At 46.3% G+C, this 24,652-nt stretch overlaps 1 protein-coding gene across 4 annotated transcripts in view; it reads right to left on the bottom strand.

Moving 5' to 3' along the window:
• ST5 (suppression of tumorigenicity 5) overlaps nt 1-24,652 on the bottom strand; it is a 167,366-nt gene that overhangs the window by 101,438 nt on the left and 41,276 nt on the right. For 2 of the 4 annotated variants that reach the window (XM_018059505.1, XM_018059507.1), the window contains exon 2: nt 20,680-20,768. The gene's annotated coding sequence lies outside the window, so the exon portion shown is untranslated. Of the gene's footprint in view, nt 1-19,932; nt 20,182-20,331; nt 20,769-24,652 lie in introns of those variants that run through there. The other 2 variants (XM_018059506.1, XM_018059504.1) reach the window with 2 other exon arrangements.

A 24,652-nucleotide genomic window follows, 5' to 3' on the forward strand; every position in this document is an offset into this window, starting at 1 on the left:
CATGAGAAGACCCCAAGCAAGACCCTTAAAAACATGAGAGAGAATAATAAAATTATTGCTTAAACATTCACAATGTTTTGGGGTGATCTGGTACACAGGAAAATGGTAGATCTAGCCTTCCAAGAGCTGTTCCCTGAGACCTATCTTCATAGTCTCATCTTTTCCTTTCAGTCCTTTATGTTCCTATAGTTTCATCTTCTCCTTTCAGTATGTTAACTATATCCAGCCATTCCCTTCTGGCCTGCAGAGTTTCTGCTGAAAGATCAGCTGTTGATCATATGGCGTTTCCTTTGTATGTTACTTGTTGCTTTTCTCTTGCTGGTTTTAATATTCTTTCTTTGTGTTCAGTCTTTGCTAGTCTGAGTAGCATGTGTCTTGGCATGTTTCTCCTTAGGTTTATCCTGTATGGGACTCTCTGCACTTCTTGGACTTGATTGACTATTTCCCTTCCCATGTTGGGGAAGTTTTCGACTATAATCACCTCAAAAATTTTCTCAAATCCTTTCTTTTTCCCTTCTTCTTCTGGGACCCCTAAAATTCAAATGTTGGTGTGTTTAATATTGTCCCAGAGGTCTCTAAGACTATCCTTACTTCTTTTCCATGTATTCTGCTCTTCAGCAGTTATTTCCACCATTCTATCTTCTAGCTCACTTATCCATTCTTTTGCCCTATAGTCTCATCTTAACGCTGCTCACTCTCCCTACTGCGTACAGAAAAATGACCAATTAGTAGCTCTGCGCACACAGACTTTGCATACACTGCTTCACTCTTCTGTTTTTTGCACATGAGGATGAGATGGATGGATGGCATTACTGACTCGGTGGACGTGAATCTGAGTGAACTCCGGGAGTTGGTGATGGACAGGGAGGCCTGGCGTGCTGCGATTCATGGGGTCGCAAAGAGTCAAACACGACTGAGCGACTGAACTGAACTGAACTGAACCCTTTACCTGGAATGTCCCTCCTTGACTTGGCCATTTAAAATCTATTCATAGTGTCAAAAAGCAAGAAACTTTTTTAAAAAAAATGTATATTCATACTTCAAAATGTGAACCTTTGTGAAACTTTACCTGTATATTCCTCACTATCTTCCCACCAGTGACTGAATTAATCCTTTCTTCCCAGAGCCACTTGGATGGTGGCGTAAATCTCACTGTAGTGTACAGACCTTGTATATGTCTTATGTGGTAAACTATTAAGTTTCTTAGGGGTAGGGAGTGTATGTCTGTGTGCAGCTGGTCCTACAGGGCTAAGGAGTGTTTGCTGGTCTGAAGTAGTTTATCCTTCTGCTTCCTTATTAGTCTACTTCACTAAAAACATTTCCATCTAAGCTTCTGGCTGACAGGAGTAGAGATGATGCCAGGTCAATGCTGCTCTCGCTCTATGGCACTCTGACTTCCCGTCCCAGGATTTTCCTTTGAATAAGGCTTTCTTTCCTGGGTTCACGACCTTGCGGAGCAGCAAGCCTAAACTGCTAAAAGCTGGCTTTTAAACCACAATTGGGGGGAACTACTTGTTGACTATCTGGGACATAAGTTTATTGAGGAATAACATTATTCCTCTTCCTTCTTTCACTTTAAAACTCTTCCTTAATCTGTCTTCTAAGCAGCCAAGTTTCTTCACACTTCTTCCTACGGCTTCCCTCCAGCAGTCACATGGTTCCTGGGTCTCACCACCCCTTCTGACTTTGGCCCTGAATCTCCTCAGCGCCAATCTGCACTTCTTTAACAGGCAACTGCCTCCCAGCCCCCACCTCAGCCAGGCTAAGCTCATCACACCAGCTATAATTCAGGAGAGAGGCTTTCACATCACACCACCCTGGTCTATCATGTCAGATTCAATTGCATGTAGGATTCACTGTCCAGTGCCAGAAGTGGGGTGAGGCAATTATCTCAAAACATAATGAAAAGGAATCTGGATATTTTATATAAGGATAATAGAAAACAAACAAACAGGATTAAGAATCAGAAGTGCTTCGTTGCTCAGTCATATCAGACTCTCTGCGACTTTATGGACTGTAGCCCACCAGGCTCCCCTAGTCCATGGGGTTTCTCCAGGCAAGAATACTGGAGTAGGTTGTCATACCCTCCTCCAGGGGATCTTCCCAAACCAGGGATCGAATCCAGGTTTCCCGCACTGCAGGCAGATTCTTTATCATCTGAGTCACCACGGAATCAGAAGACCTGGGTACAATTTATTGATCTGAGTCTCCCACTAAAGGCTTTTTTTTGGTAAACTGAATCAGAAATGTTCCTCTATAAATGTTGCAGAAAAACGTTTTCAATGGCTATGGTACATAATAAATAAGAAATACAAGATTTGAATATAGGTAGCCCCACTCACTAAACACACTAAAGTGAACAGAAGTATACAAAAATAATAGGGAAAAATTTATTTTAGGTTTTTTATTAATAAAGTTCCTATTATACCTTACTACAAACTTAATTACAATCTAAATGTAAAAGCTGGAACCATAAAAACACTAGGAAAAAGATGAATAAATTATTTTTATAATTTTAATGAGTGAAGAAAAATTTTCAAAGCATGACACAAAATTCAACTCAAAAGCCATGAAGGGGGGAAAAAAGTCATGAAGGAAAAGATAATACATTGACCTACATAAAAATTTAAAACATGTGAAAGGCAAATAACTAGCACAAAGTCAAAAATTAAAATAAAACAAACTGAGGGAGAAAAATATCAGCAATACATACAGCAAGTAGTTCTAATGTAATATGTATGTAAAAGTTCTTACAAATCTATAAGGAAAAAATAATGACCAAACACAAAAGTGAACCAAGTATTTGAAAAGAAAATTTATATAAGAATAAGTACCACTGCCAGTGAGCATAAAAGGTATCTAATTTCACTAAAAATTAAAGAAACCCTACATAAAGCAACAATAAGAAATACTTTTTCACCTATCAGATTGGCAAAGATTGAAACATTCTACAATACCCACTTGGCAAAGGGATGGTGGAAACAGGCATCATGATATACTTTTGATGAGAACTAAACTGATGCAACTTGTCTGGAAAGCAGTGTGGCAATACTTATTAACAGTATAAACGAGCATAACCTTTGATCAGTGAATCTTCCCTTCCAGGAATTTTGCTTAAGGTAATACAAATAGTAGACCACTGGGGCAAAGTCAGCCATATTCAGCTGTTTATTGCAGCACTGTTTATAACAGGAAAAACTGGAAATAAATGTCCATCAACAGAGGTTTGGTTAAATAAATTATGATACATCCACCTGAAGAAACACAGCACTGCTATTAAAATTAATGTACAGACATGGAAAAAAAATGGCCTAGGTAAATTATCAAGAGAGGAAATTTCAACCATTTTTATTGGGTTAAAATATATGTAACATTTGCCATTTTAAGTATTTTTGAAGTTTAAAATTCAGTGGTATTAATTAAACCACAGCATTGTGCAACCATCACCACTATTTCCAAAACTCTTTTGAAACTCTCCCAAACAGAAACACTGTAACCACTAAGCAACACCTCCCAATTCTCCCTTCTTCCTAGGCTCCTAGTAACCTCCAATATGCTTTTGGTCTCTATTAATTTGCCTATTATAGGTATTTGAAGGAAAGTTATGACCAACCTAGATGGCATATTCAAAAGCAGAGACATTACTTTGCCAACTAAGGTCCGTCTAGTCAAGGCTATGGTTTTTCCTGTGGTCATGTATGGATGTGAGAGTTGGACTGTGAAGAAAGCTGAGCGATGAACAATTGATGCTTTTGAACTGTGGTGTTGGAAAAGACTCTTGAGAGTCCCTTGGACTGCAAGGAGATCCAACCAGTCCATTCTGAAGGAGATCAGCCCTGGGTGTTCTTTGGAAGGAATGATGCTAAAGCTGAAACTCCAATACTTTGGCCACCTCATGCGAAGAGTTGACTCATTGGAGAAGACTCTGATGCTGGGAGGGATGGGGGCAGGAGAAGGGGACAGCAGAGGATGAGATGGCTGGATGGCATCACCGACTCAATGGATATGAGTTTGGGTGAACTCCGGGAGTTGGTGATGGACAGGGAGGCCTGGCGTGCTGCGATTCATGGGGTCGAAAGAGTCAGACACGACTGAGTGACTGAACTGAATTGAACTATATATGCAGACTCATACAATATCTGTCCTATTATATCTTGATTTATTTCACCTAGCACAGTGTTTTAAAGGTTCATCCATGTTGTGGCATGCATCAGAATTCCATCCTAGGAATTCCTATTAATCATGGCTGATTAATATTCTACTACATGGACCTACCACATGCTGTTCATATTCATGTGTGGATGAACTCAGTTGTTTCCACCTTTGAGGCAGTGAATAACGCTGATACGAACACTGGCATAAAGCACCTGAGTTTCTGTTTTCACTTCTGTTGGGTTTATACCTGGGAGTGGAATTGCTAGGTCATTAGGCAAGTTTTTGCTTTTTGAGGAACCAAAAGAATTTAGTCCCTTGACAACTACACCATTTACATTCTCACCAGTAATATATAAGGGTTCTAACTTTCTCCACACTGTCATCAATGCTTTTTTTTTTTATTACAGTATCACCATGTTTTGAAAGATGAAATAAGTGTATATGCAAACGTAGAAAAAAATCCATTGTTACTCAACTGTTAACAATGATTATATTTTTTGGTGCATGGGTTTAAAGGATGGGTTCCTATTCAGATTTATATATTTTTCTGTTTTGTAAAAGTTTTTAGAACAAATATATTACTTCTGCTACCAAAAAAGAAGAGAGGGGAACAAACAAATCTTAAACAAAAATTAGGCTAAGAGAGAGTTTCGTGCATGCTTGCTAATCCGAAATGTTACCACTTCACAGTTCTTGTCTTGTATAGACAGCAATGCCCTGAATCAGCAGCAGTGGAGATCTGAGTCCAGTCCTAGCTCGGCCACCTCGGGCGCTCAGTTTTCTCACTTCTACCCTATTGCACCTAGGACTGGACCAGAGTTCCCATCAGTAAGCTCAGCAGACCTCTTCAACCCAGGGCAGCACCAGGGCTCAGGGCTACCAGCAGCCTTCTTCTATCCCAGAGTGTCTTACAAAATTTATCATCTTCCATGTGTACAGCGATATGACAAAGGCTGGGCAGAGGAAAATCAGGTAACCTTTAAACATCCCTTCTCATACCGAAACAGAATCCTGGAATAATGAGGGAAGCTAAACAAAGAAGAGTCCTGGGAAAATCAAAGAGTCATTGGCCACGCAGGAGAGATGAAGATCCTCCCTCCAGGGGAGAGGCAAGCACAGACAAGGAATCAAGGGGAAACAGAATTCCACAGAAGAGAAGGCAGCTTGTGTTTATTTACTAAATCGTGTGTCTCACCTGGAGCCGCAGGCCCTTGAAGAGATAGCAAGGGGCAATGCCTGGAACCATGAGGCTCTGGGAGAAGAATTCCAAAGTCACCTACCTGGGCAGCAGACAAGCAGAAAACCTGACCTCTGTGGGAAGAGGCACAGAGGCCTGGCTGAGTGAAAGCCACATGAAATCCTCCCGTCCAGGTGTTCTCAGCCTATCAGGTGCCAACTGTGGACTTTGCCCTTGAAATTCAACTCCTGGGCTAAAGAGATAATCTCCCAGGCATGTCCTGTGTAAACTTGACTAATCAACAGAACGCAGGCAGTGCAGAGCCTGCTCGCAGTCCCTGAAAACAGTCCTGCCAGCCAGTAGGCTGTGCTGAGGGGCAGGGGAGACTTTATCCTGGCATAAAGGTCACCTCTCCGAAAAGAGTGCCCGAGAAGGGCATTTTCCAAAAATTAGCCAACAGCTGTTTACAGACAAGCACACAGCTGGAAACCTCATGTGGAGGTGACAGGGATATTGCAAGAAGAATCCTAGAGACTGAGGACAAGAACTTTGACCAGGCTTTGTTGATGTTATGGAGTTAGCGACCCAGGAGACTGTAAAGTATAGACATGAAATTCCAAGTAAATGAAGGAAGTGGAAGTGTGGAAGTGTTAGCCATTCAGTCATGTCTGCCTCTTTGCCACCCCCATGGACTGCAGCCCACTAGGCTCCTCTGTCCATGGTATTCTCCAGGCACGTATACGGGAGTGGGTAGCCATTCATTTCTTCAGGGCATCTTCCTGATCCAGAGCTCAAACCCAGGTCATCTGAGCCACCAGGGAAGCCCAAGTTTAGAAAGGAATTCACACCTATTTAGATCTGGCCCTCTCACCGACATCAGACTCTCAGCTGCTAAGCCTGGGAAGCAACGCTTTCCAAGCAGTGGCGGCAGTAGCAATTTAGAAACCTGTTAAAAATGCAAATTCCCAGGCCCCACTTCAGACCTACTGAACTGGAAACAAGCTTCCCAGGTGAGTTTGGGAGCAGCTCAAGTCTGAAAACCCTTAAGGCCCTAGAGAACTCTGTCATCTGGAGGTCAGACCCTCCCTCCCCACCATCCAGACCTCTCTTATAGTCTCCTTTAAATGAATTTTGAGGGACTAGAATATTACCTCTCTGTGCTGTGCTCAGTCATGTCCGACTCTTCATAGCCCGTGGACTGTAGCCCATCAGGCTCTCCCAGTAAGGCAGTCACACCCAGTAAGGCAGACATGCTTCTTCCCCTCTAATTCTATCTCCCGTGTGGTCTCACAGGTTTCTTTGCATGACCGTGTGCATGCATGCATGCTAAGTCACTTCAGTCGTGTCTGACTCTTTGCGACCCTATGGACTGTAGCCTGCCAGGCTCCTCTGTCCATGGGATTCTCCAGGCAAGAACACTGGAGTGGGTTGCCATGCCCTCCTCCAGGGGATCTTCCCAACCCAGGGATCGAACCCGCATCTCTCACATCTCCTGTATTAGCAGGCGGGTTCTCTACCACTTTATTAGCGCCACATGGGGGTTTCTTTTTTACCAACTAAATCCTTTCTTGCTTTCAGAAGAACAATTTCCAGAGGGTTCAATCACTTCAAGTTCTGACCTCAACCAAGCTCTTTTCCATCATTCACTAGATCACCTGTGTGTCCCGGCTCATGGGGGTGACCATCTAGTGCAGGCTCAGTGAAGAGGTACTGGAGATAAAAGCACCCTCTCAAGGAGTCTTTCCTAATCACAGAGCTTTTCCTTCAGAAGCCAAATAGTTACTAAAACAGACAGTGGTAGGGCAAACAGAAAAGTAGAGTCCCATTACTTACCAAAGAAATTCCTCTGTGTGTCAGGAATCTATGCTAAACCTGAAATTCAATCTCACCTTCTCTGCCCTTCACAGACCATTCCATCTAGCTGGCGGACCAAGGCTGAACACAGATCTCATGAACACCAAGGACTGGAAGTTTATCAACACCCTGTACATTTTCATTGCAGAACCCTCACCCCTGATTTACAGAATCCAAACAGGATCAGTCCCACAAAAAAGAAGTATCTATCAATAGAAACTAGTCAATGTTCAATTTCCAGCGACTAAAAGTTATGGCCTATTAAATTTCTTTCCTCAAACATTGCCAACAAACTTGAAGACTCCAAAAGAGACCTGTGGACTAAAACATCTGAATTTACTTACAAATGCTAATTTACTGACATATTGCTTAAATCTTCCAAAAACAAACTCCATCTTCTTACTGCAAAATGAGAGGGACTCATAATATAACATTTAATTAACTACTTGTCTCCACAAGTAGTTAACGAGTTTAATGAGAAAGATGATCACTCCTCCTACCCAGATAAAGAGAGGTGATTCAGACTATCTGTTTCCAAGTCTTGCCACACACCCTTACCCTGCCCAGTTTTTGATTTGGACTGGTATTCTCAACATTCAACCAGATACACCTTTCAGAAAAAGATGAAACCCACAAATATCCAAAATCTTATCCTAATTTCCAGCGGATAGAAAGGAGAACAGGACAGTAAACAACACAGAACAATTCAAGAGGGAAAATGCTCATTAACTATTTTAGATAATTAAGAGGAATGCACCAGTCAGAGAGAGCACATCCTTTGGAATGGTACAGACTTAGATCTGGATTTTAAGCAAGTTAGCCAGTCTAGGTTCCTCAACCGTAGACACCACAGCATCAACAAATTCACTCACAGCTGTTGTGAGAATTTGCTAAAATGATGCAAGTGAAAATGCCTAGTAAAACACAATACGTATAAGAGAATAAGCATGCATTCTGCTAATGATGTACCACAAATCTAAAATCTACAGAAATCTTTAAAACATATTGCTTGATCCCAAGAACTATGCAGAATTGAGTTGTATTTATTCAACTTCCTTTAGTTAATTAGCTACGTGCCAACCCCCACTCCAGAGCCCTTCTCTTTCCCCTTGCTTTTTTTCTTTTCAAATTCAATCTCCCTCTCAGCCAATCATCCCCTCAGCCAATCATCCCTCTCAAATTTTGACAACTTGGCCCTAGTTGTGCCACAGACCTAGAATATGAACACCTCATACTGGTTTTCCAAGCTCCTTACCACGGCCAAAAGGCTGCACTTGAAGTAGCCTCCACCATCTTCTGCTCCTAATCTACTTGCCCCCTGTATTCTAACAATGACTTTCTTTCTGTTCTCTCAAAAAGCCGACCTCTTTTTTACCCCCAAAGACTTTGCACTGCTGTTCTCTCTTCCAGGAAGGTGAAAGAAAGTGAAGTCACTCAATCGTTGTAGTCTACCAGGCTCCTCCGTTCATGGGATTCTTCAGGTAAGAATACTGGAGTGGGTTGCCATTTCCTTCTCCAGGGGATCTTCCCGACCCAGGGATCGAACCCTGGTCTCCAGCATTGCAGGCAAACACTTTAACCTCTGAGCCATCAGGGAAGTCCCTGTCTTTGCCGCAGACATAACTACTAACACATCAAAGTCCTTGTGTGGTGGAGCTTTAAGTAGAGCAGAGGTGGGGGCAGGCAGTAAATAAGCAAACAAATCACAAATAAGATAAAGACAGTGATATGAGCGATGAAGGAAATAATGGTGATGTGAAAGAGAGAGGCACAGGAACTTGAGAACTGTTTTCAAAAAAGAAGTTCGAGAAGGCCTCTCGGAGAAGATGACATTGAAGCTTCAAGGACAAGAAAAAGCTGTGAATGTGCAGATTTGGGGAAGGTACCTTCTTGGACTTCCCTGGTGGCTCAGAGGTTAAAGTGTCTGCCTGCAATTCGCGAGACCCTAGGTTGGGAAGATCCCCTGGAGAAGGAAATGGCAACCCACTCCAGTATTCTTGCCTGGAGAAGCCCATGAACGGAGGAGCCTGGTAGGGGTCGCAAAGAGTCAGACACGATTGAGTGACTTCACTTTCACTTTCTGCATCATAGAGAATGGTGCCTAGAACAGGATGAAAGAGAAAGTCACTCAGTGGCGTCTGACTCTTTGCGACCCCATGGAACAGTCCATGGAATCCTCCACGCCAGAATACTGGAGTGAGTAGCCATTCCCTTCTCCAGGGGATCTTCCCAACCCAGGTATCAAACCCAGGTCTCTGCCATTGCAGGTGAATTCTTTACCTGCTGAGCCACAAGGGCAGCCCAAGAAACGAAGAACAAGATGGACACTCAATAAAGACATATTGAATGGATGAATGAATAAATAACATTTCTAAACAAAAGAGGCAGATTTGGACACTCTCCCTGCCCTCCAGGGGATCTCAGGGAAAGACTGCAAATTAAAAAGAGAAAAGACTGAGGAGAAATAAACTCTAAGGGAACACAAACAGATAAAACCATCCCAGTTCCCCTACTGACATTAACTGCTATTGCTGGCCAGGATGATGTCACAGGTATCGCAATCTCCACAGCTTGCCTTCTCCCCTCACTAACTTTTCTTATCATGGTAGGATGCACACAACTCCTCGGTCTTATCCTTTAAGTTTCTGCAGCTTCCCAGGGCTCAACTTTTTCTAGCAGAGCTATGTAGACATCTGACCTTGGGTATTTTTCAGGTGAAAAGAAGTCTGGGTAGCATTGCATATAAAACCCGCCTGGGTTCACCAAACAGATGTGGGTTTCAAGAAGAAACTTGTCTGTTTGTATTCAATGAGGTCTAAATACAACACAATTTTCCAGCTGTTCCTCACTGTTTTCTTTTTAGCTTGGCCCCTGCCACTTCCCTTTGGGCACTTACTCAGCGTTAAGAAAACCCACAGTCCTTCTTACCACTAGCATCCTCACAGCCGGCTCTCCCAGCACAACTGAACAGTGACCCTACCCTGAGTGGCAGCGATGATGCCCACCCAAAGAGCCTGGGACCCAGAGAGGACAGTGCTGCTCAAGCCATCTCAAAGATAGCAATTTATCTGGCATTTCCATTTATGTCTGAAGCCAAAGTGGTGAATAAATCTGGAGGTGAGAGGGGAACAAAGGAAATAAACTTCAAGGCCCTCTTTCTGGATTCCAAAGTCTCAGTTCTCTGAGTGAGTCAAGTCACAGACTGCAAACCAAGGCCACTGCCATTGCCAAGTTCAACTGAGCTATCCCAGGTATTTTCCTTTCGCATTCAAACACCACACTTCTTGAGAGCTGCCAGGGTCAGTCAGGTTCTTTCACTTCCTTTCCCTATTTGCATCCATTTGCCAAGAGACAACATCTAGGCATACATGGATCTGACTTTCTTACTCTCAGATCTCTACAAATGAGTACGAAACCTCACGTGTGGTTTCTACACCCTCTGGTCTTCACTTCTTTTAATCATTCCTTCAGAAAACACGGGAGGTCAAAAATTGCCAATAAACTAAAAAAGGTAGGGAAGTCTGGCACAAAATCTGCACCAAGAAAACTCACCTCCGGTAAGGAGAGTCAGGCATAGTTTAGGCAGCTGAAAATACTATCAAGGCTGAGCTTCCCCTGAGTGTATATAGGGAGCTACTGCAGGGTTTGAGTTCCTGCCTCTGGGAGCCTACAGAAGTAAGACTGCGGAAGAAATAAGACGTTTGACCCTAATCCGCAGTTTGGTCTTCTGAAGCAAAAGGAACCTTAAATTATAAACAGCCTCACTCAAAGGGAAAATTTGTGAAGCACCTACTCCCAGGAACTCCCCATTCTGCCCCGGGCCAGCCTGGGTTCGGCAGGCCCATAAATTGGCACTGTTGATGTGACCTTCCCAGACTGTTTCAACAAGAGATAACAACAAAGCTGAGAGCTTTGGTAGCACTCAAAGGAGATTTGAGGGACTTAAAACATGCTGCTAAATTTGGCAGCAAAAGTTCCCATTTCTTGCCGTTGAAAAAGGCAATCTCTTTATAATTACACTTGTAGATAAGATGCACCAAGCTACTGGAGCTACTCATTCTTCTGAGGAACAGGTTAGACTCTCCTGGACACAACCCACTGCTCCTCTGAGACTGGTCTCAGAGTCCAGTGAGGGGACATATGTCACCTGGGGCTGGGGAGGCAACCTGTCTCCTGGAAGACAAAGTGCCAGGAGCCTCTCCTACAACTCACTGTCTGAACTGCAACCACCTGCCTGGGGATATTCACCACTCACAAGCTCTCTCTGCCCCTGAATTTACATTCTCCCTCAGCCCACTTCCGCCCTTACTCTTTCACCCAGGGCTCTGCTACAGAACACGCATGACTCATCAGAGAGGGTCCTTTCAACCTAGATGCTCCTTTTTTTGGCCAGACTCCCCCTCTAGCTTACATATTTCTTTACAAAAGCAAGGTACAGGAGCTACGACCCCTGCACTGATAATGAGTGCATGTGCTAAGTCGCCTCCGGCGTGTCCGACTCTTCGCAGCCCTATGGACTACTTTGCCCATAGGGTTCTCCAGGCAAGAATACTGGAGTGGGTTGCCATGCCCTCCTTCTGGGGATCTTCCTGAGCCAGGGATCGAACGCACGTCTCTTAAGCCTCCTGCATTGGCAGGCGGGTTCTTTACCACTACCGCCACCTGGGAAGTCCATGCACTGATAGGGGACACATATTACTGCCCTGCTGATACTAGGTATCTGTCCAAGACATAGAGGAAGTGGGTAGCACCTCACATTTCCCAGCAGAACAAACCAGAGAGACTAGCCACTCAGAATCAAACTCTGCTTGACTTACAAGAGAATAATAAATATAACAATCATTGCTCACACTGCATGAAGTGCTAGATATGAGGTGCTATTCTCAGCACTTGACATTTAGACCTCGCCACGACCCTATGAAAATAGTACTATTACCACCTCCATTCTACAGACGAGGGACTGGGTCCTAGGAGGCTAAGTGCCGTACCCAAGGTGACCGAGCTGGGATGTAGCAGAGCCTGAATGTGAACCACAACAGCCTGACCCGGGTCTGGACATCACTCTTTCATTGGAGGGCTCTTCCCCTAACACACAGGTTTGTCTCTGAGCACAAGCGGCTCACTCCAGGATCTACAGGAGAGAGGATCCATCAGAAAACACTTGCCAGTTTTCTCCACTGAGAGAGGGAAACTGTGGACAGAACTTATTCACAGAGCTGGTCTAAGTCTTTGCGGCACATGAGTACTCCAAACATCTACTGACCAAAATTTTTCCAGAGGCACTAAGTGAAACCACCACCTCTATTTCTTACTGACCTGGGAGACCTTCTAGCTTACTAAGAGATAGAGCCTCTTTGCAAGTTGTTGTGCAGCTGAGAACAAGCTCCCAGTCTCCAAGTTAAAAGAACCAAGTCGGAACGTTTCCCAGAATCCAGCTGATGGGTTTTTTTTAAAAAGTTACTCAAATATGTTTTAAAGCATAAACTACATACGTAGGTCAATTTGAGGAAATAAAATGTATCAACTACTATATTCAGTTTCATAAGACTTTAGGGAATCTAGTTGGAAAGATAAGATGCATTTCAAGTGCCGAGTCAGAATGTCAACGAAAACACCCAATCCCAATCCCCCTTGCTAGAAAAGGAAGCTGAAGCCTAGGACTAACACTCGGATCTGCTTACTACGAGGCCAGGGCTCCTTCTCCTGCTGCATGCAGGCAGAGACGTTCCTAGGAGGGAGAGATCTCCAACAACAGCAGCAGTTAGCACTTACTGAGAGCATGTGTGTGCCAGAAACCAAGCTAAGTGCTTTATACAAATTAACTCCTGCAACAGATCGTTGGGATGGGTAATATTACTCCCAATTTACAGACGAAGACACTAAGGTTTTATACAGGTTAACTGCAGGGGTCCACAGGTAGTAAGAGAAAGAGCCAGACTGTGAACCTCCAGAGCCGGCCTCAAAGCCCATGTTCTAAGCCGGGTTTTGAAGGACACAGAGAATTCACAGAAGAAAGGTGAGCAGTGCCAGGGTAGCCAGAGTCCAGAGCACTGGGGGCAGCCAGCTTGGACAGGACCTCCAGGGCTGAGTTAAAGGGGACCTCAAGGTCCCACCTGGGCTGGCCTGTAGGACAGGGGCAGGCAAAAAGCAGTTCTAGACTCCCCTGGCTGTGAAGGTAAGCCTCCTTCAGGAGGATAAAGCTGAGCCTGTGAAGCTGGGTCAAGAAGGACCACTTAGCAACTCTCCTGAGGTCTTGACAGAAAGAGGAAGAAAATGCAAAGTCTACACTCCTTCTAAAAGAAGGATCTGATTTGACTTTCCTAACACAGTAACCCCAACCTGATTAAGAGATGCCAACCATAGTCTCTTCAAAGTGCTGCTCTAAGTTGATGATAATAATGGAAAGCGTTGAACATTTACTGTGTGCCAGGCACTGGGCTGAGAGCTTTACATGCATCATTTCATTCAATCCTCACCACAACGCTAACCAGCTAAGAACTATCATTACAGGAAGTCCCCTATGTACAAACCTTCAAGTTGCAAACTTTCGAAGATGGGAACGTGTGTTCACGTGTCCAGTCATGTAAGTTTGTTCACACATCTGGTGTTCATTGTCATGTGTGTGCATCCTCTACAAGTGGCTGTACTTTTGTGTACTTTACAGTACTGTGTCGAGTACAGTAGTACAGTATATTTATTTCAAGCTAGATCTACAAGAGGATGACTTCACCGAAGTCCTTATGAAGACCTGATGGGATTGTAGGCCAGCCCCTGGATTCCAGCTATTATACTGTACTACTGCACTTTTCAAGGTACTATACTGTAAGATTTGAAATGTTTACTTTTTGTGTTTGTCTTTTATGTATTATTTGTGTGAAAAGTACTATAAACCTATATATATATATAGGTATATACATATACACCTATATGGTACTATACAGCCGATTATGTTAATTGAGTACCTAGGCTAACTTTGTTGGACTTTGAACAAATCGGGCTAACAAATGCACTCTCAGAACTGAATTCATTCATATACAGGGGACTTACTGTATATCCATTTTACAGATGCCTCACAGAAAACTGAGGCTCAGAGAGATTAGTTAAATTACCCAAGGTCACACAGATAACAAATAGTAATATCAGGTTCTAAATCTAGATTTATTTAAGATCCCTGAGTTCCAGCCCTTAATCACTTCACCAGACTGCCTATAAGATACTCTAGTATCATATGTAAATAGTTTCATCAGAGCTGCTCAAAGGCAGCACCATACACTCTCACTGGGCATCTAATAGTCACTGAGAGTTGAACACACACATTACAGGTTGACTCCCTTAAAAGCAATCTATAAAACTCAGTTGTCAGAACTCAATAAGGGAGCCTCTGTTCCAAGACACAAATGAGCACACAAAGCTAAAGAGTTCTAGAATCCAGCTGACTTTGTAGTTTTCTTTCCAATTTTCCCATTTCCCTTTTCCCATTCCCTACCCCCTGCACACACACCCCGTCGCCTGACACTCCCAGAGAAGCTGCCACCCAGGCCTAGAACCCTCACCCTCCTCCTAGTTCCAGTCCTTAGTTGGCTCTCTTCCATCACGCAAATAGTGCTTCAAATCAGAGTCTAAGAGTTGGCCCCTCTTCCTTTCGCCCAGTCTAAAGCATGAATAGTCATTAACCCTACCATCAAAACCTAAAAGTTCAGTAGGTCTGTGCTCCTTCTCAGTCACATGGACAGAGGCTCACACTGGGGAGGAAATAAGCATAATAAATCATGTAATACAGGGTGGGTGGGTGTGGGTGTGTGTATGATAAATCTCACACTTGATTTTTTTTTATCTTTCCCAGTTTTTGGCCCAGACCCTCTGGATTCACTGACTAAATAAGTGAACAGACCAAGAGAACATGTGGAGACCAGGGATGTCTCCAAGTCCAAGAGCAAATGAACAGGGGTGTCGACCCCAGTGCCAGCCACCCCCACCCACCCCTGCCCTCCCAGTGCCTGTTAGGACCTACACAAAGCTGTCTCCGTGAGCCCCCTGGGGGCAAACCAGCCTTCTGCTAAGTCGTGAGGGCCTTCTAGGTTAGTCCAGGTACCCCCTCTGCCACCCCTCCTATCCCTGAGAACTACCTTTTCCCCAGACCCCTTCCCAGGGCCTCTCTCCTGTTTCCTTCCAGCAGTCTTCCTTACTGCTTCAGAGCTTGTCTCCATAACCCTGTGTTCATCTCATTTTACCCAAGTTCAAATGGTCCTTCATTCACTGTGACGTTTCCTATTAGCCAATTGCCAACTCACATACAAATCCCCTTCAGTGACAAGTCACACAGAAATATAGTCTGGATCTTTGAGAAACAGGTAGCTTCATGACAAACTCTCAGGGACAAGTCAGCTTTGGTTACGAAGGCTTCATATCCTGACTGCATATAATTCACCCTTTATATAGACAGTGCAGCTTTCAGATGAGAAGAGTACTGTGATCATTTCAGCACCCCCTCAACAACAGTATACCAGAGTCAGAAAAAAACAAGAGACTGGATCTTTGGCGAAATCCTTCACTAAGGTAGTCTGGACTCATTCGGCATCCTCCTCTCTGCTCAACACACACACACCCAGGTCAGTCTTTCTAGGCCCATGGCTAGAGACAGAGACCTTGGATTTTTTTTTTTTTTTGGAATAGAGTTGCTTTACAATGTTGTGTTAGTTTCTGCTGTACAATGGAGTGAATCAGCTATATGTTTACATATAACCCCTTCCTCTTGGACCTCCATCCCAACTCCGGTATTTTCTATCAGACAATATCACATGGCATGTTTTCCCAAGACAGACTTATCCAGCATTCCACCACCCCACCCCCCACCTACCGGGACAGGTGCACAGAGCACCTCTGCCCCAGCAGAGCACAGGGCCTCCCTCCCCACCCCTAGAAGAAGGCACTCACGAAAGCACGTGTTCCCACAGAGAGAGAGATCTCTGCAGACCACGCCAGATGGTCATTGTTTCCCTTCTCTCATGCCCTCCTGGCCCCTTCTCCACTTTCCATGGTTCCTCTAAATCAAAGAACTCCCTCATCTGTCGGCAGATGGGCCCTCCCCCAGCGAAGGTGGAGGCACAGAAGGCAGACAAGCCAGAGCCCTGGGGGGCTGCTGCCTGGCCTCCGCCTCCTCCAGGCTCCAGGCTTTCCCTCTGCTTGGCTGTCTCAGCAAACTCTCCTGGGCCCCACACAAAACATCAGGAGCCTCCAGGGCACTGACAGGTAACAGCTAAGAGAAGCAACAGACCATGTGCTCTCAGCCTCTCAGTCCCACCAGCCCACAGGGAGGGGCTTGGGAAGGCCCAGGACTCAGACCCTCCACCTCACTCCGGTGACCGGGGGGTCTCCCGGAACAGTTCACTGAATCCAGTGAGGTGGGGACTGGGGCACACCCCTCCTCGTCCCCAGCCAGCAGGATGGCCATGATATCTGGAGTCAGGGCACTGCTCCAAACGGTACCCCCAAGCCCTTCGTTCCAGGGACGGGGCAGAGCCAGCAGAACTGAGGATGGCCTTGGCTTGTCCTCCAGGGTATTTCAAAGTTTCAGCTTCCCGGGGTTACTGATAATTCTAATTTTGTAGACAGAAGGAGCCCAGGGCCGGAGAGCGCAGGAAGAGCAGTAGAAGAAGTAGGAGAAAGAGAGTGAGAACAGAAATGTTACTTTTTAATCCTTAAGGAACATGGAGGGGTCCAATTTGTGACTCAGCTCTGGGAAGCTGGACTGAAGGAGCGGCAAACAGCTGCAGACCCGCGCTAAGCTGTGGACAGCTTCCCCCAGGCTAGCGAGGCTGCTGTGACAAGACTCACCTGGAAAAGAAGGCTCTGTTGTTTTTGTTGGTTTTTTGTTATTTTTTTTAATGTGTTCATGGGCTTCTTCCTAGGCACCACTCCAGGGCCTGGCTGCCAGGTGTGCCCCTGCCCTACAAGAGCTGTGGCTGCAGGTGGGGTACCAGCCCCGCCTCTGTGTTCCCGCCTAGTACCCAGGAGCCTCCCAGTGTCCCCGAGGACAGAGCTGGTGTGCCCTTGCCCAGAGGCTCCCCGCTCCCCTGCAATTCTGTTCCCTGGCACAGTCCCAGGGCATATCGAGTATCTCTGCCCTTGGAATTCCCACTTCCTCATTTCTTTCTTTATTTCTTGTTTCCCTCTAAGCTATAGCTACAGGTTCCTAAGAGAGCTGCTCAGCCCCCAAGGACCTTTCAGAGCAATAACTCTTCCTGCCAGTTAGAACCCTGCCTTTAAAACCCAGGACAGAGGAGAAAGGCCTCTGGGCTCCCTCAGAACAGTTTTCCCAGCACAACCTAACAGGATGAGGGAATGGGCCCTAGCAACTAGTAGCTTCCCTTCCAGCTCCTAAAATCTATGACTCTGTAAACACCAGGCAGCTAGCTGTGGGACACTGGAAAAGCCAAGGGGTCTCTTGAAATCCCTCTCCTCTGAACGAAAACACGTGAATCAGGGGACCCAAGGAAAGCTTCATCTCTCAAGGATCATTTACAAGGCTCCAAGCCTACAGTGAATGTCACTCTTACTAAACTTGCCTGTATGTTTCCTTTAACATCTTGAAGTTTTCAAAGGTTTTTCTCATTTTTATTTATAAATGCAAAAAAGAAGAGGGGCCTTTATAAATGGGAAAACCAGAACAGAGAGCAAAGTGACTTTCCAGAAGAGAGAGGGACTATTCTTCAAGGGTCAACTCATAACATCTTACATTATATAGGTCTTGACTGGTTTAAACTTCTTCCGTGGAAACTGTTTCATTTGCTCCTCCCAACAGTACTGTGGAGGAACTATTATCATTACCTCCATCTCACCAGCCAATAAATCTGAAGGTTGTAGAAGTTGAGAGTCTTGCCAATGGCTACCTGAACGGTGAGTAGCATGACCTAGCCACAATCCAAGTCTTCTAAACCCCAAGCTATTATCATTCTGCTACACCAGAAGAAAGAGCATCTGCTGGCCCTCTTCACATGAGCTGCTGCTGCTACTGCTAAGTTGCATCAATCGTGTCCGACTCTATGCGACCCCATAGACGGCAGCCTACCAGGCTCCTCCGTCCATGGGATTTTCCAGGCAAGAGTACTGGAGTGGGTCGCCAGTGCCTTCTCCACTTCACGTGAGTGAGGGACATAAAAATGAAGGAGCTGCCCCACTACATCCACACAAATAGAGGAGAACTGAGATCCTGGATTTGTGTTGCCCACCAAAAGGCCCAACGACTCCTCTTCATATCTCCTGACTTGAGTCCCAGCCAACAGCACCAGGCCACATCCCCCCAGTTAATCGAGGTGTCAACCAAGCAGAGGAGCCCTAGAATGGAATAAAAGGAAGTACCGCTTTATAAGTGGCCCGTCCAAGGTGCAGGGCCATTGAGTTCACCCTTGTGGAGCCTCGGGCCACAACAGTGATGCACGCATGTATACATTCTGGGAGCCCGATTCGAGACACGGCCAGTGCTTTCATTGGCAAGCTGACCCGAAGTTAATCAGAAGGCCCCTCATTGTGTGCTGGAGTACAAAAGACATTCTGTTCAGAAAGTTCAAGAAGAAAAACCAAAGAGCTAGGACCGCAGCTGTTCCCTCATCCCACAGGGAAACCAAAAGCAGCCACCGAGCCTCCTGAGGCCCAGGAGTAAGTTTAAGATATAACATGGCTGAAGCAGAAGCATGTCTCCTGAGGGGTCTCCACTGCAGGGAGTGTCCACCGCATGAAACCTCCTGTTGAGATCACTGACAGCCTTGGCGATCCCATCACCTATACAAGTGCCCTTCTGGAATGATCCTCTCCCCGAGGCCACACTGCGCTCACCACACACCGGTCCTCCAGGTCAGGATAAGTTTTACTGAAACACAGGGCAAACAGTGTAGAAAGAGTACGTGGCAGAGACACCACATGCCCTGAGACTTGATTCAAACATTAACCAGGAAATCCATTCAGCACAACCACAGCACTTCAGGTCTCCTCAGGCAACCCAGCTCTTAGCAGCAACCCACTCAGAGATATCGGGATAATGAACCTCTTAACAGGTCCCACACCCCCTGACGCCCCCTGCCTCCACCCCAGGTTTTTGTTTAGGAAAACCTGTGATGGATTTTATTAATAATAAAGGAGGACAGCTTGCTTCTTACCAGCCTACCTGGGGGACAGAGAGAGAGGAGAGACTGGCCCTGGTTTAGACATCCCTAGGACAGCCCCTCTCTCCTAATAACTACCCCAGAGAGACTTGGAGCTCACTGCAGCTCCCAGCTGAGTTAATTAGCTTTTATTTTTTTCATGAGGTCAGACATAGCAGCACCAAAAGACAACAGTGTTCACTAGAACAAACCCAGCCACTCAAAAGACACTGGAGTTTCCATGTAAGAACTACAAACACATTGCGGGAGTGATGATAATTCTCTTTTTTTTCCCTACATAAAAGACTCTTCCCGTAAAATTTCCTGAGCCTTTGTGCTAAATAAAAGTAAGATGATGATTCCTATAGTGAAGTCTAAACACCTCAGGTTCAGCAAGAGTGAGATCAGCTAGATTTGCAAAGTCAAGAAAACTGGCTGCCTCCCTCCTCCGTAAGCTAATAGAATCCAACTGTTGGAGCATGACATCATTCCTGAGCCCCAAACCCTGAGCAGAGCAGAGCATACAGACACTCGCCGGCCTCCCAGAAAACAGCCCAAGACTACAGCCAGGAAAGGAGGAAAAACAATCCCAGCCGAGAGCTGACTTACCTGAAAGTCCCGGTGCTTTCCTGCCCACTCCATTCTCGGCAGAGTCTGGCTCACACCACAGTCTGTTAGGGAGCCCACGGCCCCCAAATCCACTCGCTCCGGCTCCGATACCTGCTGTGAGCTTCCCACAGCTCCTTCCTCTGACCTTTCGTGGCGCTCCTTCCAGCCAAATAAGCGGAGCACTGCTGGCCGGCCAGGCCAGTCGTCATGGAGACCCTGTTCTCGCCAGCGCTCGCTCCGATCTCTCCCTCCCTCCCTCCCTCTCCCCCTCCCTCTTTCCCCCTCCCTCTCCTCCCCCCACCCCACAGTCTCCCCCTCTCCCTCAGTTCTGGGAGGCTTTCACGGAACAGCACTGTCTTTTGATCAGCTCGGGCTCCGCACGCATTCCACTCCTCCTACCTCCCTTCCAGCCAGACAAGGGCTCTGGGCTGCTCCTGGGAACTCGCTTCAGCAGCTCAGAGGGGAGAAGGGAGAAGACAGTGAGTGGACTTGTTTTGTTCCCCTCCAGTGTCTCATTTTTTATAACTTGGAAGAGTCCCGGCTGGGGAGGGGGGTGAGGGGGGGAAGGAGTCAGTTGGAACGCTTGGAGGGGAAGCCAGCCCTTCCTCTGGGTCCTGGAGCGAGGGTAGGGAGGACCCAGATGCCCTGCCTTGACTTGTTTGCGCACTTGGGGTTTTCCGGGCAGCGGGCTGAGGCGGAAATGCACTCACATCTCAGGAGCTCGCCTGGACGGGCCTCTCTGCTTACCTTGCTGCCTGCCCAGGTTGGGGCGACGACGTCAACCAGCACAGGGACACATGCTGCTAGCGCCGGTGCCGAAGCAGCCTCTCATCTCCCTGCGATGGAGAGGAAAGGCTCAGTCAGCACCAGGAAGCATCCTGGGCAATCCAGAGTCACAGCCCGAGCATCAGACACGACACAGATGCAGAAAGCCCAGGCTTTCTGTGAGCTGCTGTCCAAGTCAGAAATGGCATCAGTCCTGACCGAGAGCTAGCACAGTGCCTGGAACACAGCAAGTCCTCAAAGTTTAACTCCCTGGTACATATTTCTATTGTGTAATAGTCTTTTATAGGATCTATCTTGTTTGATCCTCAAAACCTTTTGAAACATATTGTCATATTGTGTTAGCTGCTCAGTCTTGTCCAACTCTTTGGAGATCCTGTGGACTGTAGCCCACCAGGCTCCTCTGTCCACGGAATTCTCCAGGCAAGAATACCAGAGTGGGTTCCATTCCATTCTCCAGGGCATCTTCCCTATCCAGGGACTGAAGCCAGGTCTCCCGCATTGTGGGCAGATTCTTTACCGTCTGAGCCACCATTATTATCACCATTTTATAGATGGGAAAACTGAGGCTCAAGGGGATCAAATGTTTAGTCCACGGTAACAAAGTTAGTTTGGCAGTCGAAGTACTAACAGTAGAGACCAATCTGCTGCCCCCTAGCCTGGTACTTTCCTCTAAAGTCCACTGCCATCTGATCTTACAAACTAACAACTTTTTTGACAGCCAGTCATGAGATCAAGGCTGGATTCCCTGGGGAAGATAAAGACTCCTTCTGAGTCATGATAAGATAGGCTCAGTTACCATCCTTTCAGCCTTGAAGGCTCTGAGATAGCCTCTACGAGATGTGAAACATACTGGTGCACAGATTAGAGAAAAAAAGTCCTGCCCTACAGCTATACATTACCTTACAATTTTCAAAAAAACTCTTACAATCTTGGCTCATCTCTCAAACCCAACAGACCCCGAGTTAGGATTCCTGTTATCATACTAATTTAACAGATTTTTTAAAAAATCTAAAAGAGAGGTTAAATAACTTGCCCCAGGTCACAGAACCAGAAGACAGCTGATCTAGAAATAATACCCAAGCGTTTCAGCTCTCTTTCCTGTACTAAGTAGAGCAGTTCCAAGGGCACCAGACAAAGCCAGGGTCAGAAGACCAGGCGGTGCTGGGCTCTGTGACAGCCATATGCCCTTGGGAAGTCACCAAGCCTTCCAGCTTTTACCCATAAAACCCATCCCCTGAGCAAGTGACAGGTCTGGGATAAGCATGAAAAGATGTGTGTGAAAGCATTCTCCTTAAATCAGGCACTGAGCTGAGAATTTCATTCATCTCAGCTGTTCTTCATCACAGACAAAAACCTGGGGCAGTAGATACGGCCCCTAGAAAAGGACACAGAGGCTCAAGGAAGATACTTTTCAATGTGTGTTAGCTGCTCAGTCATGTCCGACTCTTTGTGACCCCATGGGCTGTAACTTGCCAGGCTCCTCCGTCCATGGGATTCTCCAGGCAAGAATACTAGAGTGGGTTGCCATTTCCTTCTCCAGGGGATCTTCCCAAACCGGGGATCGAGCCTGGGTCTCCTGTATTCCAGGCAAACTCTTCACCATCTAAACCACCAAGGAAGTCCCATACTTTTTCCTGATGGAATCTTTAATGCAGAGACCCCTTGCAGAATCTTTGTGTTTTTGACTAACCTTCAGTATTATAGCAAATTTCTTAAAACAAGATTTTAATTCACTCTAGTTTAAAAGGTAAATATACGCAGGAGATAAGGTAGTAGGAGCATCACAAAATCCAGCAGGAAATAACAGGGTGGCACCAACCCTAAGTGGGGGACACTGCTGCGTCAGTGGAGCAACCGCAGTGTCAAAGAGGGCACACTCAACCAGCCACTAGAAACACCCAATCCAACACCCCGACCCAAGTACCAACTCAGGAATTCCTCAAAGGCCCTAGCCGCCCCCATCCGTGAAGGACAGGATGAAAGGGCAAGGGCAACACCATCAAATCACTCACCTTCTCCCTTGTCCCGTTCCCAACAGGCAGTCCTCTGCTCTTCTCCTGATCCCTAAAATGCACATTCCACCTGCCCAGTCTCCATACTGAGAAACAAGAGGCAATACCCATTCATTTCTACAATAAGACACTAATCACAGTTATGATACCAACCCATGTTTATTGAGTGGGCTTCCTTGGTGGCTCAGCAGTAAAGAATCCACCTGCAATGCAGGAGACTTGGGTTTGATCTCTGAGTCAGGAAGATCCCCTGGAGAAAGAAATGGCAACCCACTCCAGTATTCTTGCCTGGGAAATCCCATGGACAGGGGAGCCTGGCGGGCTACAGTCCATGAGGTGGCAAAGAGTCAGACACGACTTAGCGACTAAACAACAAATACCATATACCAGGCATTCCTCTAAGGAGCATGAAGGGTCAGGGCGGATTACTAAAGCTGATACGAGTCAGTCTCTTCTCTAAAGTAATGCAAACTTCAAAAAGCCTCCAGACCAGACCTGACACAGAATGCAGGCCATGCTCCCCCTAGTGGCACACAGGGGTTATAGTGGTTCCTTAGGGCCTTGTGGGGGGGAGAGGGGCCCAGATAGGGACACAGTAAGTGCCCACTTCTGGGAGAACCGCAATCTCTGCTGGGTGCTGCTATTGTGTGTAAGTTCCTTGAACTGGGCAGAGCAAGAGGTCAGCTGAATCCTGCTGCCTCTGCAAGGTTGGATTCAGACCAATCCTACCTGACCTTTCCGGAAAGACAGGAACCTGTAACCTGTGTGGTCTGCTGGGAGTCCCCATGCAGACTTGTACTGACAAGGAGGTACCTTTGTGCATCCCTACTTCTTTCTGGTCTGCAGCCAATCCACTTACCGACTCCAAACAATGCTACTTCCTAGATGTATCTTTCATCTGTCCATTTTTCTGCACCTCATTGCCACCCCCATCTCTCCCCTTAACTGCGACGAAAACCTCCTGCTCACCCCAGCTTTCACTCTTACCCTCACAGCTCCATTCTCCACGGAGGTGTCTCAATCACCCTTTTACACTAGATCATGTCATTTCCTGCTTAACACACTCCCAATGGCTCCCCAACATTCAGGGTAAAATCTAAAATCTTCCCATGTCCCTATAAGGCCCTGTATGACTCTTCTCCAGCCTCCTCTCCTGCCCTCCCCCTCTGGGTGCCAGCTCCGTGGGCCTCTATTTAGTTCCCTAAAGTGTCAGAGTTTCTCCAGGCTGCTCCCCTTTGCCTTGGATGCTCCCCTATGCCATAGTCTTTGCCTGGCTGAATCTTACTCAGCTCAACTTGCCTCTCACTTCCTAAGAGAAGTCTGCGACCCTCCAGTCTGAATGAGGACTTACCCTCCATGGCACTCACCATAATCTGTAATTGCTCCCTTGTGCCATAATGTGCTTCCCCCCAGGTTTCTTAGGAGCAGGAACCTTGAATGCTTTGCTAGCCACCTTATTCTCTGCATGTAGTATAGGGCCCAGCTTACAGCTGGCACGCAGTAAAAATCTGCTGCATGAATGCATAAACCCCCATTCCTTCCTGTCCAACAGGAAGAAGAAACTTAGAACGGCTATTTCATGTCACTCATTGCATCTTTTCATAGACTTACAAACTATAATTACATCTCTTTTCCTCATGTGCCTTGCCTGTGGGCTCAACCAAAAATTCCTGTAAAGTCTCCCTGCGGTTTGTTTCCCAGAACTTCTCTCGTAAGGTCACTCTTCTGGGGACGCACTCCAGGGTTTTACAGTCTTTCCCATTCCCAGAGAGCCCACTCACAGGCACTCCACCAGCACAGTCACTGCCAAACCGTGCAGGATTCGGGAACGGCCCAGTGCCCACAGATGAGAAGGTTCTCTCGGGTCAGCTCCATTCAAGCACAAAAATGCTTTCTCTCACCTCCACTGTGCAGGTCACTAT

Source organism: Capra hircus, chromosome 15 (assembly GCF_001704415.2).
Source record: "Capra hircus breed San Clemente chromosome 15, ASM170441v1, whole genome shotgun sequence".
NCBI lineage: Eukaryota > Metazoa > Chordata > Mammalia > Artiodactyla > Bovidae > Capra > Capra hircus.